This window comes from Temnothorax curvispinosus, unplaced genomic scaffold (genome assembly GCF_003070985.1).
Source record: "Temnothorax curvispinosus isolate PA1 unplaced genomic scaffold, ASM307098v1 QBEX01000748.1, whole genome shotgun sequence".
In the NCBI taxonomy this organism is placed as follows: Eukaryota; Metazoa; Arthropoda; class Insecta; order Hymenoptera; family Formicidae; genus Temnothorax; species Temnothorax curvispinosus.
The window spans coordinates 1-16640 of NW_020210528.1; the positions used below are offsets into that span (position 1 = coordinate 1).

General features: G+C 36.3%; 1 long non-coding RNA gene and 1 pseudogene across 1 annotated transcript; one reads left to right on the top strand and one right to left on the bottom strand.

Moving 5' to 3' along the window:
• The first annotated feature begins 158 nt into the window (after positions 1 to 158).
• LOC112458008 lies at positions 159 to 5318 on the top strand. Its single transcript, XR_003041175.1, has 6 exons — positions 159 to 284; positions 1139 to 1303; positions 2963 to 3165; positions 3584 to 3732; positions 4779 to 4936; positions 5047 to 5318. It is a non-coding gene; the product is annotated as an uncharacterized LOC112458008 (long non-coding RNA).
• A 7632-nt stretch (positions 5319 to 12950) lies between these two features.
• LOC112458020 lies at positions 12951 to 14782 on the bottom strand (annotated as a pseudogene).
• Between the last annotated feature and the right edge of the window lie 1858 nt (positions 14783 to 16640).

A 16640-nucleotide genomic window follows, 5' to 3' on the forward strand; every position in this document is an offset into this window, starting at 1 on the left:
TCTCACTGACTCTCTTACACACACACACGCTTACCAACGCTCACGCTTTAGTGCCGTCTCGGCTCACTCCTTCGCTCGCCCATTGGCTGTCGCCATTACTCCCTATAACGCTCCGTCTCATCGTCTCATTCGCTCGCTTACAATCGCTATCGTTATCAGAGTAAAAAGAATAAACGCATATATTTTGAGTAATATGGTCGTATAACCCCTGATCAAGGGAGCTTGAACCAATATTGTCTGAACTAGTCATCAAGGTCGTCGTCGTCTTCGGACGTGGATACTCTGTAAGTAGTTTCTCATATATTTGTACGCGTGTAAAAATACTTAAGGGGATCCTGCAGTGACTGGCGAACTTCCTCGAGGTCGATAATGTCAACCTTTCTAATTTTGTTTTCCCTATATCTGTCTTTGTCTAACGAAATGACATCTGTCCTTTTTTCGATTGCTCACCATCTTACGCAAGATCCGGCAACTACTGTTGGTGCTCTTCTTGTCATCCTGCATCCGTATTTGCATTACTAAAATAATTATTAGATGGATCTTTTTTTGTACGTATTGAATCTTACTTCTACTTACACGATATTATTCCTACATGTTTTCCCAAGGGTGGATGATAAACATTATGTACGTATAAACTGTAGAATTTTTGTTTTAAGCAAATATTGTCGTCAGGTGACAGCTGTGTATGTGCCCCAATAAGTAATATTTTTAATTTTTTGGTGCTTTTGATATAAAATCGCGTTTTCCACCCTAGATTTTTGTGCGGACTTTAATTCTAGATCAAAAACTTGCAATTCTGTAAAGCCAATTAAAAGATCCATCGATTAACGATAATGTCGGTAAATCATACGGCTGCAGGATCCCCTTAAGTCGTATAATTACCCCGGCTTGTAATATATGCAAGCATTTTTTAGCAGAGAGTCCGTTCCGAATTGCGCATCAGACGCATAGCGTATATATATTATTTGTCCTTGATGTTCATCGAACGTTTAAGAAGAATAAATAGTGCTCTGCGTTTGATGTACAAATTCGGAACGCACCCAGAGGTTACGATACGGTTCATGTATTTCTACAAATATATATATTATATGCATTTATTTGTTTTTGTGTTCTAATTCTGTTTTTTTTTTATTCCAAGATTTAATTTTGCTGCCTAGTTGTGTCGTCCCTGACAACATAAGTGGGAACAGGAACCTGGTGCTACGTTATAGATTAGTTAATATACTAACTAGCTAATAATAACAATCAAAACAGCGAAATTGTTAACGTGTTCGGACGTGGTTACTCATGAATTTTCCCATAAGTATTACTTGTTACGAGATACTACCGTGTATCTTCTCTTGATTCTCTTGATTTATTGACTACCAAAGACTGGTATAAGTTTAAATAAATAAAAATCTTTTTTAATATTTAGATATTTATTCTTTCTTAATAATAATATAGATTTATTTTATATTTTTGTATGTTTTATATATATATAGAAAAAGATTTTTATTTATTTAAACTTATACCAGTCTTTGGTAGTACAATAAAACTTTCTCGTAAAAAACTTAAACATCGACATATTTTAAATACTACAAAAAATATTTAACACAAATCTCTTCCAAGAAAAAAATAGTTTAAAAATTATATTTTACTACACACGCGTTTTTTAATATTCTTTAAGTATGTAATTACAAAGAAAAGTCACTTGAGATCTGAAATTAAATTGAAGAAAGTACTACAAGGAAATAATATGAATTAATGTCATATAACAATCTGTCTAATGTATATGGATGTAGCTTATCAGAAGTACAGAATTCGAAAGATGGTAAAAGATGCAACGCTAATTTAGAACGATAAAGGATATTATTGTTATTGTATATCAATTGAATAATACATATTGCGAAATTATGCACTAAAGAATTAACATTGAGCTATTAATTATATAGTCTGGACAATATATTTATCAAATGATTGACAATAAAATGTTATTTAAATATTGAACGTAACAGAAATATATAAATTTTATTTTTAAATTTATATTTGATATTTCTTTCTGACAAAATTATTTCCTACATTTTCTGTATCCAGTGATGAAACGTTTGAGAATTTTAGAAAACGCTTAGAAAGAAGTAGATGCAACAAACAAGTTAAACAAGTTCTGTTTAAAATGTAATAACAAACGTAATTTATGTATTCTAAGAAAAGCTGAATAATATTTATAAATAGCTAAATAACTGAATAATATTTTGAGAACACAAAGTAGTTTAAATGTATGTTTTTAAAGCTTTTATTTGTTCTTTAAGTGCATCTACTTCTTTCTGAACATTTTCTGAAATTCTCAAACATTTCATCACTGGATACAGAAAATGTAAGAAATAATTTTGTCAGAAAGAGATATCAAATATAAATTTAAAAATAAAATTTATATATTTCTGTTACGTTCAATATTTAAATAACATTTTATTGTCAATCATTTGATAAATATATTGTCCAGTCTATATAATTAATAGCTCAATGTTAATTCTTTAGTGCATAATTCCGCAATATGTATTATTCAATTGATATAACAATAATATCCTTTATCATTCTAAATTAGCGTTGCATCTTTTACCATCTTTCGAATTCTGTACTTCTGATAAGCTACATCCATATACAGTAGACAGATTGTTATATGACATTAGTTCATATTATTTTCTTGTAGTACTTTCTTTAATTTAATTTCAAATCTTAAGTGGCTTTTCTTTGTAATTACATACTTAAAGAATACTAAAAAATGCGTGTGTAGTAAAATAAAATTGTTTTAAAGCTGCATTAAAAAATTCTCTAATTTTACTTGGAATTTTGATAAAAATTTCTGGAAAATCCTGGATTTTTCAAGGAATGGGTTTACAAAATTTGAGACACTCTTATAAAACTTTAAATCAGATATTTAGCATTGAATTCATTCTATTTGTTTTATTTATTTTTGTTTATTAAGTAACCATGCCTCCAAAGAAGATTCTTAAAACGAGCTACATAAAGCATCAGGCAGCATCTGCTGCTCGAGATCAACTCCAAGAAATTCTTAATGCTTCACAAGAGGAAGCTATCAATAATGAAATTCATATTGAAAATCCTCGAGCACATATTCAATTTGGAACTGAGTTGTTTCTCCAAAACGGCGACAACTATGATTTTGCGGTAAATATTTAATGTCCTGCATTTATGAAAACTTAGCAACTTATCTCAACACATCAATATAACCAGAGAGAAAGATGAGAGTGGTCATGCCCGCGTTTTGGCTGTACTCGTATCCTGTCGGTATGTGCACGTTTTTGTGGTTCTCTTCCGTGCTACGTCCACTATTTTGTAGTAAAATGTCAACGATTTTGGAGTTTTTTTCATGTTATGTTCACGATTTTTTGGTTCTCTTCCGTTAGATTCACGATTTTTTAGTTTTATTTCCAAAGAAAATCAAAAAATCGTGGACATAGCACGGAAGAGAACCACAAAAACGTGCACATACCGACAGGATACGGGTACAGCCAAAACGCGGGCATGACCACTCTCATCTTTCTCTCTGATATAACTTTTTGCTAATAACTTTTTTTCTGTACAGGTATCCCATTTTAGTGTTGTAGCTGGGAGAGGGGTACACGAAGGAGAAATGGCTAAGTATATGTAAGAAGATTTTCTCTCCTGAGGTTGCATCACAACTGAATTGGACAGGGACAGAGATAAAAAAAGGAATCAAGTCACTAAAGTGTGGTACGTGCATTATTGGTAAGTTATTGAAAATTCTGAGAAAAAAAACATGAAACTCTTACTTTCAGTCCTCTTAAAGAGGGAGCCTCATGTAAAATGACTAAACAAGTAGGTTTAAAGACAATGGTATTTAGTTATCTACATGCATGCCAAAGGGCAAGTCGATTGGTCGAATAGTTTATCAGTAATCTTGCACGCCAATTTGAAAAACATGGTTTTGAGAAAAACGCGTTTAAAGTTTCAAGTTCTCGGAGCGCGCGCTTTACTTGCGTAACGCTCAGGTATAAAATCGCTTATTTCAAGTTCGAATTTTGCTCTGGAACTTTGGGAACATATTCTAGAGATATTATACTAATGATTTGTGCAATAAAATTTTTTCGATTTTTTTTACTGGTTACATGAGGCTTCCCCCTTAAAATACACTTGATCTACTCTTAATAAATATGATGATTAAGGGGATCCTATAGTGACGGTAGTTACCGACATTTTTTCATTTTAAGGAATCTTTGAATTGGCTTTACAGAATTGCAAGTTTTTGGTCTAGAATTAAAGTACATACAAAAATCTACATCGCGATATACGATTTCATATCGGAAACGAAAAAAAATTGAAAATTTTACTAATTTGGGCACATACAACTGTCATCTGACGACAATAACAAAATTACTGCAGTTTATATACATATAATGACACCAACGCGACGTAGGGACAACATGTAGGAACAATATTGTGTAAATAAAACTAAGATTCAACTAGAAAAAAAGATTTTGTAAAATGAAGTTTTATTAAGCAAAAGCACATTCAGGTTGATAGGATAAGCAGTATTGCGTGTAGCGAGAGATGGCGCAGCAATCGAACAAAGACAGATGCCTCTCGTTAGACAAGGACAGATATAGATATATAACATAGAAAACAGGATTAGAAATGTTGACATTACCGACGTCGAGGAAGTTCGGTCTTCGCTATAGGATCCCCTTAACTTATCAACTTAAATCCTGTATTTAGTATTTCTCATGCATAATATTGTAATTTTTTAAATCTTTTTTCAGATGCATGTGGCAAACAATATAAAGGAAATTTTTCGAGATCAAAAGTCACAGACTCCATAAGTACGTGGCTTCGAAGTAATTCAAAGAGGAGAGCCATAAATAATGTTGATTTGCCAAAATAATAAAGATTTTTCAAAGGTTAATTACCTCCCCTATAGGTACAGATACTTTTTTGTTATGTTTTTTGCAATGTCAAAATAGAGGTTGTCAAAGGAAAATATATGAAATTCTATAACTACAGGTATAAATGTAAAAATTTGTTTTACAGGTGACAAGAGGTAACAACGAAAGCGGGACTATATACACGAGTGGTTATAACCAAGATGGAGTCGATATTCGCACGGCTATCCGTAAATGCAGCGCAGAAGCATTTTATTTTATTTTTTATCGCAAAAGTTCGTAAAAAAAATCGAAATAGATTATTTCCAATTATGTTCCCAATTATGTTTGACATGTAAGAATGCTTATCAATTAACTATCAATGGTTAAATGCCATAAAAATTTCAACCAATTTGTAACAAATCAGTATTAAAATACATAATATTATGTATTATTTCATGACTATTTATTTCAATAACGTTTTCCACACTATATTAATCTACGCGCTTATAATGCGCTTATAATACGCTTTTTGAACGGATTTTGAGCGCGCTTTGATCGCTATAAAATTGCATTTTTTTTCTGCGCTGGTCTTACGCGCTTATAAACGCTTTTTCTAGTGGATTTTGAAAGCGCTTTTAAAGCGGTAATATGCTTCTAAAGCGCTAAAAAAGCGCTTAATTCCTGCACCCGCAGTAGCGCTTTCAAAACGCTTTTCAGGCGCTGTTGTGCTACATATGGGCCATTATGCCACGTAATCTCTATTTTTGGATTTACAAACAAATCGCCAAATATATATGTACAATGTACATATTAGTAATAATTATACAAAAATACTTTTAAAAATATTTGTGTGAACAATATTTATTAAATAAAGAAAAATTACCTGAAATTAAAACGATTGTTTGTGTGCGGTGTCGTACACGTGATTGCGTGGTCCCACGGAGCCATGTAAAAGACAGCGAGAGAAGACCGGGAATGGTGGGGGTCGGTGCTGCGACCAAGCGCATAGCCACACACACTAGCGTTCTTCCCTCCACTTACGCACTCAGAAACGTTCTGTTTATCCGTGTGACAAACTCGTAATTTGAAAAGTTTAATAATGATTATATAAGAAATATAAATTTTAAATTTTATCCATTTATTTTATTATCAATTTACTTACTGGCTCTTAATTAACAATTAATTGTATATATAATTACCTTTTATTATTACAAAACAAATAACAAGTTATAAAATTAAATACCACCACTTATAAAATTTATCTTAATCACTTTTATTCCCCAAAAGTACAAGTCAGTCTCTTTTAATTTCATCACATTTTTTTATTTAGATTTTTCTTTCTTTTAGTCCAAAATTCTTTAACTGGTATATATTATCTGTGCAATACGTATTATTGTGTGATACCTTAATAACGTCTTAATGACGTCAATAAGATGTCATTAAAAGTTCATTTGACATTATTTTGCTACTTAAAGTATTATATTTCAACAATATATTGCAGCAATATTACTGTAATATTTCAATATTATTTAAAAACGTGTAATACATCAGTAATATTTCATTGTAATACGTAATATTTCCACTATATTGCAATATTACTGCAATATTTCTGCAATATTATGTGCTGTGTGGGAAGTTTCTGTCAAATTGAAACAAGTAAACTCACCATGTTAAGGGAGAATATATATTTTTGATGTTAATATTATACCACTGAGGATGGCTCGGACAGGAGCCGAAATGTTTGGATTTTTGTAAATCGAGGAATAAATCACATTTATATTTAAACGCACCGTGATCCGCGTTGTGACCCTTACAGCCCTTTTCTACTTATATGAATATATACTGTTTTTATTGAATAATTTCATGTTTTTATCGTCCCCCGCAGGCAGGGGTGGACTTCGGTTCACGTGGAAAGTTGAAAATCCGTACCGTATATACAATGATAGATCTCGTGTGAATCTATTGTATTCATGCATATACTTTTCCATCCACACAACAATTGGGTTGGGTTAGGTTAGTTTTTTTTTTTAGGTGGAGCCCCCCGCAGCGGGGCGGAACCTACTACCTCCACGCATATACTTTCCGTGCGAAACAAGATGCCACAAGGATTTACAACTTCCCACGCGTGAAAAAATGGGTAGGGCCTTTTGAATTTACATGAAAACATGTTTGTTGATTTGTATAGTTGTTCGTTGTGGTTACAGTACAGTTGATTGTACATTTTATCTTAAAAGATGGCTTTATCATAAGAGTCGCCAAAATTCCTTTTAAGGGCTTTCATTTTAATGCAAAATAAAGCCTTTCACAAAGTTTCATCAAAATCGGAAGTAAGTTGTTTTCGAAACTTTATTCGTATCCAGTATCTGTGTGAAGTTAGCATCCCATTTTTGAAGTTTTGAAATTCTAAAAGTGGTTCCAAGTTGTTCTAGACTTGTTCTAAATTGTTCCAAAAGATCTAATTTTTAAAATAAAAATGTTCGCGGAAAATTAATAAAAACGATTTTCTGACCTGGCACCCCATTTTTCGAAAATCAAACTTTTCAAGGTTGTTCTAGTTGTTCCAAAGTATTAGTTCGATTGGTTAAAAACTTCTTTAAGAGATATTGAAAAAAAAAATTTTTTTAAATAACAGTTTTTGGCCATTTATTCGTAAACAAAATGACTTACAAGACTGTCGATCTAGAACATATTTCTAACCGCGTTGAACAACTCAGAACAAAAATTTTAAAACCAGAACAAGAATCTAAAGGGTACTTTACTCTTCATCGGAAATATTATTTTTTTATTTTCTTGGTTAAAAATCTTGTTTCAGGCTTTCCGTTTTAAAACTATTATATCCTCCACTAGAACAACTCAGAGCAAAATTTTTGAGACCAGAACAAGAACCTAAAGAGTACTTTACTCTTCATCGGAAATATTATTTTTTTATGTTCTTAGTTAAAAATCTAGTTCCAGGCTTCCCGCGTTAAAACTATTGTGTTCTCCACTGGAACAACTCAGAACAAAATTTTTAAGACCAGAACAAGAGCCTAAAAAGCACTTTAGTTTTGGATGTTGAGAATTATTTGGTCTCTTGTCTTTTCTCTTTCTTTCTTTTTTACTAAATATTTTTGTAATTTTTTTATTTTTTTCTTTTTTGCTGGATACTTTTGTAATTTTTTCCTTTCTTTTCTTTTTGCTGTGTATTTTTGTAATTTTTTATTTAATAAATAACTAAAAAATTACGCTCGATGAAGCAAACAGCAAAAACAATTAAAAAAGGCCAAATTTCGAGCAATAATAGGTGTTGAAATTTATATATTTAAATTACAAATTACAAACAAATTGGTTTACGTTTCGGCCATACTTGGCCTTCCTCAGAACCGCAATTTCATAAATAACGTCGAATTACAATTAAAGGACTCGGATACGATCCGGCGCTACGATTTATTGTCGAATGTTAGTCAAATTTAACGCTAAATCGGTCGTCCATTACGTTGCAATGCTTATGTGCGTCCATGGGTTGGTGCAAACGAAAGCCATTGTCGCCAGACCCTCTTAGTGGCAACTGAATCAAATTTTGAAATTCTGTAGGACACGCGAATTTAATAATTGAGTTTGACTCGTAAAAGTGGACTTACATAAGCGGTCGGTACCACAGGAACGCAAGAGAATTCTTTCCATCGTCAATTGGAGCGAGTGTTCGTAGTTAAAGATCGCAGACGACCGAGAAAACGTTCCCATCGCAAGGGCAGAGCAACGGAACGCAAGCGAATTCTTTCCATCGTCAATCAGGAGCGGGTGTTCGTAGCTAAAGATCGCAGACGACACAGTGTCGTTCCGTTGCTCTGCCCTTGCGATGGAAATGTTTTCTCGGTCGTCTGCGATCTTTAACTACGAACACTCGCTCCAATTGACCATGGAAAGAATTCTCTTGCGTTCCTGTGGTACCGACCGCTTATGTAAGTCCACTTTTACGAGTCAAACTCAATTATTAAATTCGCGTGTCCTACGAAATTTCAAAATTTGATTCAGTTGCCACTAAGAGGGTCTGGCGACAATGGCTTTCGTTCGCACCAACCCATGGACGCACATAAGCATTGCAACGTAATGAACGACCGATTTAGCGTTAAATTTGACTAACATTCGACAATAAATCGTAGCGCCGGATCGTATCTGAGTCCTTTATTTGTAATTCGACGTTATTTATGAAATTGCGGTTCTGAGAAAGGCCAAGTATGGCCGAAACGTAAACCAATTTGTTTGTAATTTGTAATATTTGAATATATAAATTTCAACACCTATTATTGCTCGAAATTTGGCCTTTTTTAATTGTTTTTGCTGTTTTTTTATTTAATGTTTTTTTAACTTTTTCAAGATTTTATAACTTTTTAAATTTTTTTATGTTTTAAGCAATAACTTTTTTTATCTCTTTTTTTGGGATGGACTTTTTTCAGGATTTACTTACTGGACTTTAATATATACTATCAAATGTAGTTTTAGTGTAGCATTAATTTTAACTCTACTTGGCCTACGGCTCCAGTCGTCAAATTCTGTCCAGTTCTCATTATATTTAATGAATGCTGTGTAATGTCCTACTGAATTGATTGACGTACCGCCATAATAATTAATTATTCTTGTTAATTTATATTCACAGTCATTAAGGGTAATATGATCGGTAAAATTATTTAAGTCGTATGTTTGCTGACTGATATACTATGTTTAATTAACACATGTGATCCGTATTCTATCTCCATTTGAATGCTCTTGTTGCACGTTTTACAAGTTTTAATAGACATTTCTGTCACATACTCTGTAATGGCTTCGTCTAATTTTTTATACCCATATTCTTCTATTATTTTTGTTTGAATGGGTAAAATAATTCCCGACCGAGATTTACTATTTTGACATTTGTTACATGTATTTGTAATTTTATAACTCGGATTTTCCTTAAATACCTGCTCAAATAAATTATTTATATTGGAAAGAGCATCAATAATTATTATATCAAAAGTTGCTCCATTTCGAATAAAAAATTCTACCTTTTTTAACAGTTTCGCTCTTTTTTTTATAAATTCTCTTGGTCGGTCCTTCCTCTAGATATTGTTTAATAAATGTAAACATTTCTGTAGATTCTGTTTTTGAAGTATTGTTGAAAGCTTCATACATAGTTGCACTTGCAAATATATGGACTGTTCAGGATTTTCCGTCGCGATCGCGGATCGATTTAGACACGCGTAACGCCATCCCTGGTTGGTTCTCTGAAAGAGTTGATTTCGCGCCACACCCCGCGTTAACCCCTGACCAAGAAGTCTCTCCCGACGCGTTATTGATCCTGCCATGCCTGGATCGCGTGATCCAGCAAATAAAAACTATTGGTCAATACGTGTCGCGCGCCCGAAAACTCTCGAAACGGGACCGCGAAAGCTCCGGTCTCAGTAGTAGCGACAAGTACTCCGTTTCACGTGGTTGCTCCACGCCGTCGTGCATACGAAAAATACCGCGTTCGTGCGCCCGCTTGTTACTGCGCAGCTACTGCGCCCGCTTATCGCGCCTCTGTGCGTTCATTACACTGCGCCTCTGTGCGCCTGCAATTTCATCGTCGCACCCGGTGAATATTCGCGTCTTTGTGCGCGCTTCTTTCCGCACCGTTGTGTGCCCGTTAATCGCCGTTGCCGTATCGCGCTCGGCAGATTTTCCTTGGCTCATGCGTGTAAGTGCTGAGTGCAGCTACATTAGGCGTTACACGTGCGCCAGCTAATGGAACGCGCTAAAGTGCGCCAGCTAATTAATCGCCGCAAGTGCGCTCGCTAATTGTCAGCGCCACAAGTGCGCTCTCACACTCGGGACCGGCGAACACTCACGCATCACGTGCTTCGCGCCCTATGAACACTCTCGAATCACGTGCTCGCTACATGCAGGTGAACCTGCTACCGCGCCTGACTATTGTAACAGTGTGTCGATTATAAACCTTGCCTAAGATTGTACAGACGTTGATTAAACGAGAGCTTTGCTAGATTGTTAACCATAAAGTGTCCTCACTCAATCGCACGCCTTATTCCTGTCGGGGTAGAACCCGCGCTTACGCTAATTGGCGCAACGGAGTTACGCCCGGAAACGCCAACATGGACTATATAAACTGTCAAATCCGCAAGTATTTGAACTATCCGGGAAAAAAAAAACCCTTATAATGTCTTATATGCTCATATAAGAAGCGGTCTTATATGCTTATATATGAATTTTGGCCGCATAAGCTCTTATATGATCATATATAATTATATAAGATTATATAAAAACATCAAAAATATCTCTTATAGTGTGTTATATTCTCATATAGGAAACTATCATATCATATATGAATTTTGGCCTGATAAGAGTTTATATGGTCATATATGATTCTTCTTCTTCTTCTTCTTTAGCCTGTTTTTATCCACTTCTGGACATAGGCCTCTTCCATTTCCTTCCATGTCTTTCTCTCCTGTGCTGTCTGCATCCACCTCTTTCCTGCGTGGCGTTGGATGTCATCTCGCCATCTCATTTGTGGTCGGCCAATGCTTCTTTTGGACTCTCTTGGTCTCCATTGCATCAGGACCTTGGTCCATTTGGTGTTGCTTCTCGCAACATGTCCCGCCCATTGCCACTTTTGTCTACTTGCTCGTTCAACCACGTCGGCAACTCCTGTTCTTTTCCTTATCTCTTCGTTTCGGATTTTATCCCTCAGGCTGATTTTCAGCATTCTTCGCTCCATTGCCCTCTGACAGATTCTTAGTCGGTTTGCGCTGTTCGCTATGAGAGTGATTGTTTCGAGTCCATATGTCGCAACTGGTAATATGCACATATCATACACTTTCCGTTTGAGGTTGTTTGGGATTTTTGGTTCTCGGAGGACGTAGCTTAATCTGCCGAACGCTGTCTACGCCAAGCCGATTCTTCTAGTGATCTCAGCTGTCTGGTTATTTTTTCCTAGCTTGATCTTGTGCCCTAGATACACGTATTCTTCTACCATTTCGAGAATGTGGTTATCGATGCTAACTAGTATATTGGTGGGGCTCATGATTTTCGTCTTCTGGAGGTTCATTCTCAGGCCAACTGCTTGGGAAGCTTCCCTGAGTTCTTGTATCATTGTTGCGAGCTCGTTTGCATCGCTGCTGAATATGATGTCATCCGCGAAACGGAGATGGTTTAAACGTTTCCCATCAATATTGATCCCTTTTTGATCCCATGTTAGCCTCCCAAATACATCTTCCAGCGCCAAGGTGAAAAGTTTTGTTTAAATCGTATCGCCCTGTCTCACACCCTTCTTGATAGGGATTCTACCTGTAGTACAATCCTCTTCCATTTTAACGTGCAGGGTGGCATGCTCGTATATGAATTTGATCAAGTTAGAATATCTAGAGTCAACTTGTGCTTTATCCAATGCTTCAAGCACTGCCCATGTCTCAACTGAGTCGAAGGCTTTGTGGTAGTCTATGAAGGCCATATGCAGTGGGACATTGTACTCGGTGCATTTTTCTATAAGTGTGCGTACTGTTTGTATATGGTCATTCGTGCTGTACCCTCTTCTGAATCCTGCCTGTTCTATGGGTTGGTAGAAATTGAGCTTTTAGCTTAAACGATTCGTTATTATTTTGGATAACAGCTTATAAAGGATTGAGAGTAGACTAATGGGTCTGTAATTTTCCATATTCGTGCAGTCGCCCTTCTTCAAGAGCAGGATGACCTCTGCGTTCTGCCACGAGTCAGGGATCCTGCCTTCTTCCAGACATCTGTTCAGTAGTACCAGGAGTGCTTTTTCTAATTCTTCCCCTCCAACCTTGAGCATCTCGACTGTTATCCGGTCTTCCCCTAGTGCTCTGTTGTTTTTTAGTTGTTTCAATGCTGCTTCCAGTTCTGACTTGTTAATGTCTGGTAAATCTTCGGATCCTACGTTCAGAATTGTCTGTCTTGGTCGTCCTTGCTGGTTCGGATTTGGAGCTGATTGGCTGTAAAGTTTTCGATAGAAGTCTTCAATGATCGCTGCGATTCCGTCCCTCTCTGTTACTACCTCTCCTAGATTGTTCTTTATCTTATGGATTACTACCTTCCCTTTTGACAGTTTGAAGCGCAGAACTCTCATGTTCATATTGTTTTTAATGGCTTCTTTGATTACTCGCGTGTTGTACGCTCTTTTGTCTTTTCTAATCGCTTTTCTTACGGCCTTGTTTAGGTCTTTATATTCCGGTGAATCCCTGCTCGTTCTTCTTCTTTCTCTGATTTGCCTTTCAGTCTGGACTAAGTTTTGAGTTCCCACGCTTCTGAAGTGAGCACACTTTTCTTACGGCACTTCGGATGCTGTTTGTGATTTGTGTTGACAGCGCATTTAGTTCTAGTTTTTGTAGCTTTTCGGTTGGTTTTAGTTTCTGTTCGAGCGTAGTCTTATATTCTTCTTCCTTCCCTCTTAGCTCTGCTAATGTTGGCCTGACCTTTTTATTCATGAGACGTTTCCTCTCGAGCCGAGTATCCACTAGGACTTTTGTTCTCACCAACCTGTGGTCGCTGCCCGTGTCAAAACGATTTAGGGTTGACACATCTGCACAAATGCACTTGTCAGTGGCTAGCACATAGTCCATTTCGTTTTTGATAGTGCTGTCCGGACTTCTCCATGTCCACTTCCTTTTGGGATGTTTTTTAAAGAAGGTGTTTAAGGGGATCCTGCAGTGACTGGCAAACTTCCTCGATGTCGATAATGTCAACCTTTCTAATTTTGTTTTTCCTATATCTGTCTTTGTCTAACGAAATGACATCTGTCCTTTTTTCGATTGCTCGCCATCTCTCGCAAGATCCAACAACTACTGTTGCTGCTCTTCTTGTCATTCTGCATCCGTATTTGCATTACTAAAATAATTTTTCGATGGATCTTTTTTTGTACGCATTGAATCTTACTTTTACTTGCACGATATTATTCCTACATGTTTTCCCAAGGGCAGATGATAAACATTATGTATGTATAAACTGCAGAATTTTTGTTATAAGCAAATATTGTCGTCATGTGACAGATGCGTATGTGCCCAAATAAGTAATATTTTTAATTTTTGGGTGTTTTTGATATAAAATCGCGTTTGTTACCCCAGATTTTAGTGCGTACTTTAATTCTGTAAAAGATTTTTGCAATTAAGCCAATTAAAAAATCGAAAAACGATAATGTCGGTAAATTATACGGCTGCAGGATCCCCTTAAACAGTATATTTTCTCTTTGCTCAGGAAGTCCATCATCACTTGTCCCCTTGGGTTTCTCGTGCCCAGACCAAAGGCACCGATGTACGGAGGGTCCGCCTATGTCATCGCTCCAATTTTAGCATTAAAGTCACCAGTTATAATGGTAAACTTGGTCTTTTCCGCACTTTTTGCTGCTGTCAGGTCTTCATAGAACTGCTCAATGTCTTCCTCTGTCGAAGCTGAAGTTGGTGCGTAGGCCTGTATTATTTGTATGCTGCACTTGTTGTTAAGTCTTAGCACTACATAAATTACCCTGTCCGATATAGCTTTGGTTTTGATTACAAGGTGTTTCAATTTTTTATGAATTAGCAGGGCCACACCTCCGATATGTCAGAGTTCTTTTGAAGAAGCATATGTCCAGACTTCATGATTGTGACCGCTTCCCCACTCAGCTTGGTCTCGCTTATTCCGAGGACGTCCCACTTGATGTTTTCTAATTCATTTTCGAGGTTGATCAGATGTTCTTCGAGTCTCATTGTGCGAATGTTATACGACGCAATGTAGAGGGTCTTGTTGGTACGCTTGTGTTCCGTATTCCGTTTTCGTTTCCATCCATTCATTGAATTTGTGCCTCCCCCAGAATCCATGAGGCAGACTGACGTGTCAGTACGAGATTCCGAGCGTCCCGCTCTACTCGCCTGGGGTAATTTTGTTTTCGAGTTCGACATTTCATGGTGAAGGTTTTTTGGCGCATTATATTTAAAACGCCACGCTTGCCAGACGTGTTGGCGAGTACCTGTTTTGGTCCGCGGGAGCTATTTTATTTCACTCCTACTCTTCAAGCGAACCTGACGAGCGTTCCCCCATCGCCATCCGGGGGACGTGTCTTTAGGGGGTTACAGGCTCCCCCAGGTAGCGCCGAGATCTTCTCTTTTCCCCACCTATCCCATCCTGGGAAGGCGAAGAGCGAGTTTCCCATTAGGAGGAAGATTCGACTTGGTGGCGTCCCCCGAAAATTTCGAGGAAGCGCGCACCCTGGTAGCCACCGTCGCCCCTCACCAGACCCCCACCCGGATCACCAAGAAAAAACCCCCGCAGGATTTGTGATACCTGCCTGGGGTTGAACCCGGATCTCCGGAACGTGAATCCGGCGACTAGCATTAGTGACTACCGACTCGCTTTGACTACCGACATATGATTATATATATGATTATATAAGATATATGATTATATAAGATTATATATAAGGACATATATATTTAAATAAGTTTTAGAAAGTTGTTATATATTTTCAAATGTTATTTTTTAAGCGTGCTACTTTATTATAAGAGTAAACTTCACAATATAACTGATACAAAAATTGTGTCACTCCGAGACAGCGTCGCGCGAGAATAGCGCAAGACAGTGTCGTGTCTTTTTGATGCCGTTCTTGTAACACTGTCAAATTTTAAATACGAGAAATACGCGAAATACGCGACTCTCACACCTCATTGGCCGGAATACGGAGCGATGGAGAGCCGCCTCAAGACTCACATGCCAGCGCCGCAATCGCAAGCGTGTGCACCTACAACGGCCGAAACGACACTCGTATCTCGTGTCTCAACAGTAACGGACGGATTACATTTACGTTTTTATAGTCAGATATCATCGTCACGTACATTTGCATAGTGCTCACGATAATTCGTATATTATACTTTGTTACGCGAGGTCCGTGACCTACCTCATTACCGAGTTCTTTACTCACCAGTGTAAATACTTATCATTAACTGTACATACTTTGTGACATTACGTTCTTGTAAATATATGATTTTCTAATAACCCGAGTCATTACTTGAACACGTGAACCTGATTGGCCATCCCGGCCTATAGTAAAATTTCGATCACCGCGAATTCCTACAAACAGATCACATCGAATGCCATCTATCGGATACTTTGAGATGCAATATTCTAATCTGATCATATACGTATAATCTTATATGACTATATCATTTCATATACGATTATATTATTTTCAGTTCAAATTATAAGGTACCTATGTTTGCAAAATAATACGATTAATATATTTGTTTATATGAACTATAATATGTATTATATAACAGTTTTTTTCACGAACTATTACTGGTAATTTCACACTATTTACGATTAAAAAAATTAAGTATTTTATGCAAAATTAGAAAAAAAAAGAAAACTTAAAATAACATATAAGCAATGAAAAGTGCCGTTTTCGGTCGAAGCGGATCTTAATGCTTAATAATATTTCACAATATCAATTATTATTAAATACATGTTTCAGTTTTTTAAATTGGCACTACTGCGTGCCAATATAGACTTTGTCGGACTTACAACGCAATTGTGTAAACTGAAACTAAAAATAATATATTTTATATTAATTTTATATTATCAAGTAAAATAATATACTAGAAGAATATTTATAACAGTTATACAATGGATAGATCCATTATAGAGTATATATTCATATATAATTATCTTTACATGATCACACATGATAATATACTAGTATATAAAACCATAGGCAAGTTAGTGGTCGCCAATGCTAGACAGTGGATTCACACTCTGGAGATCCGG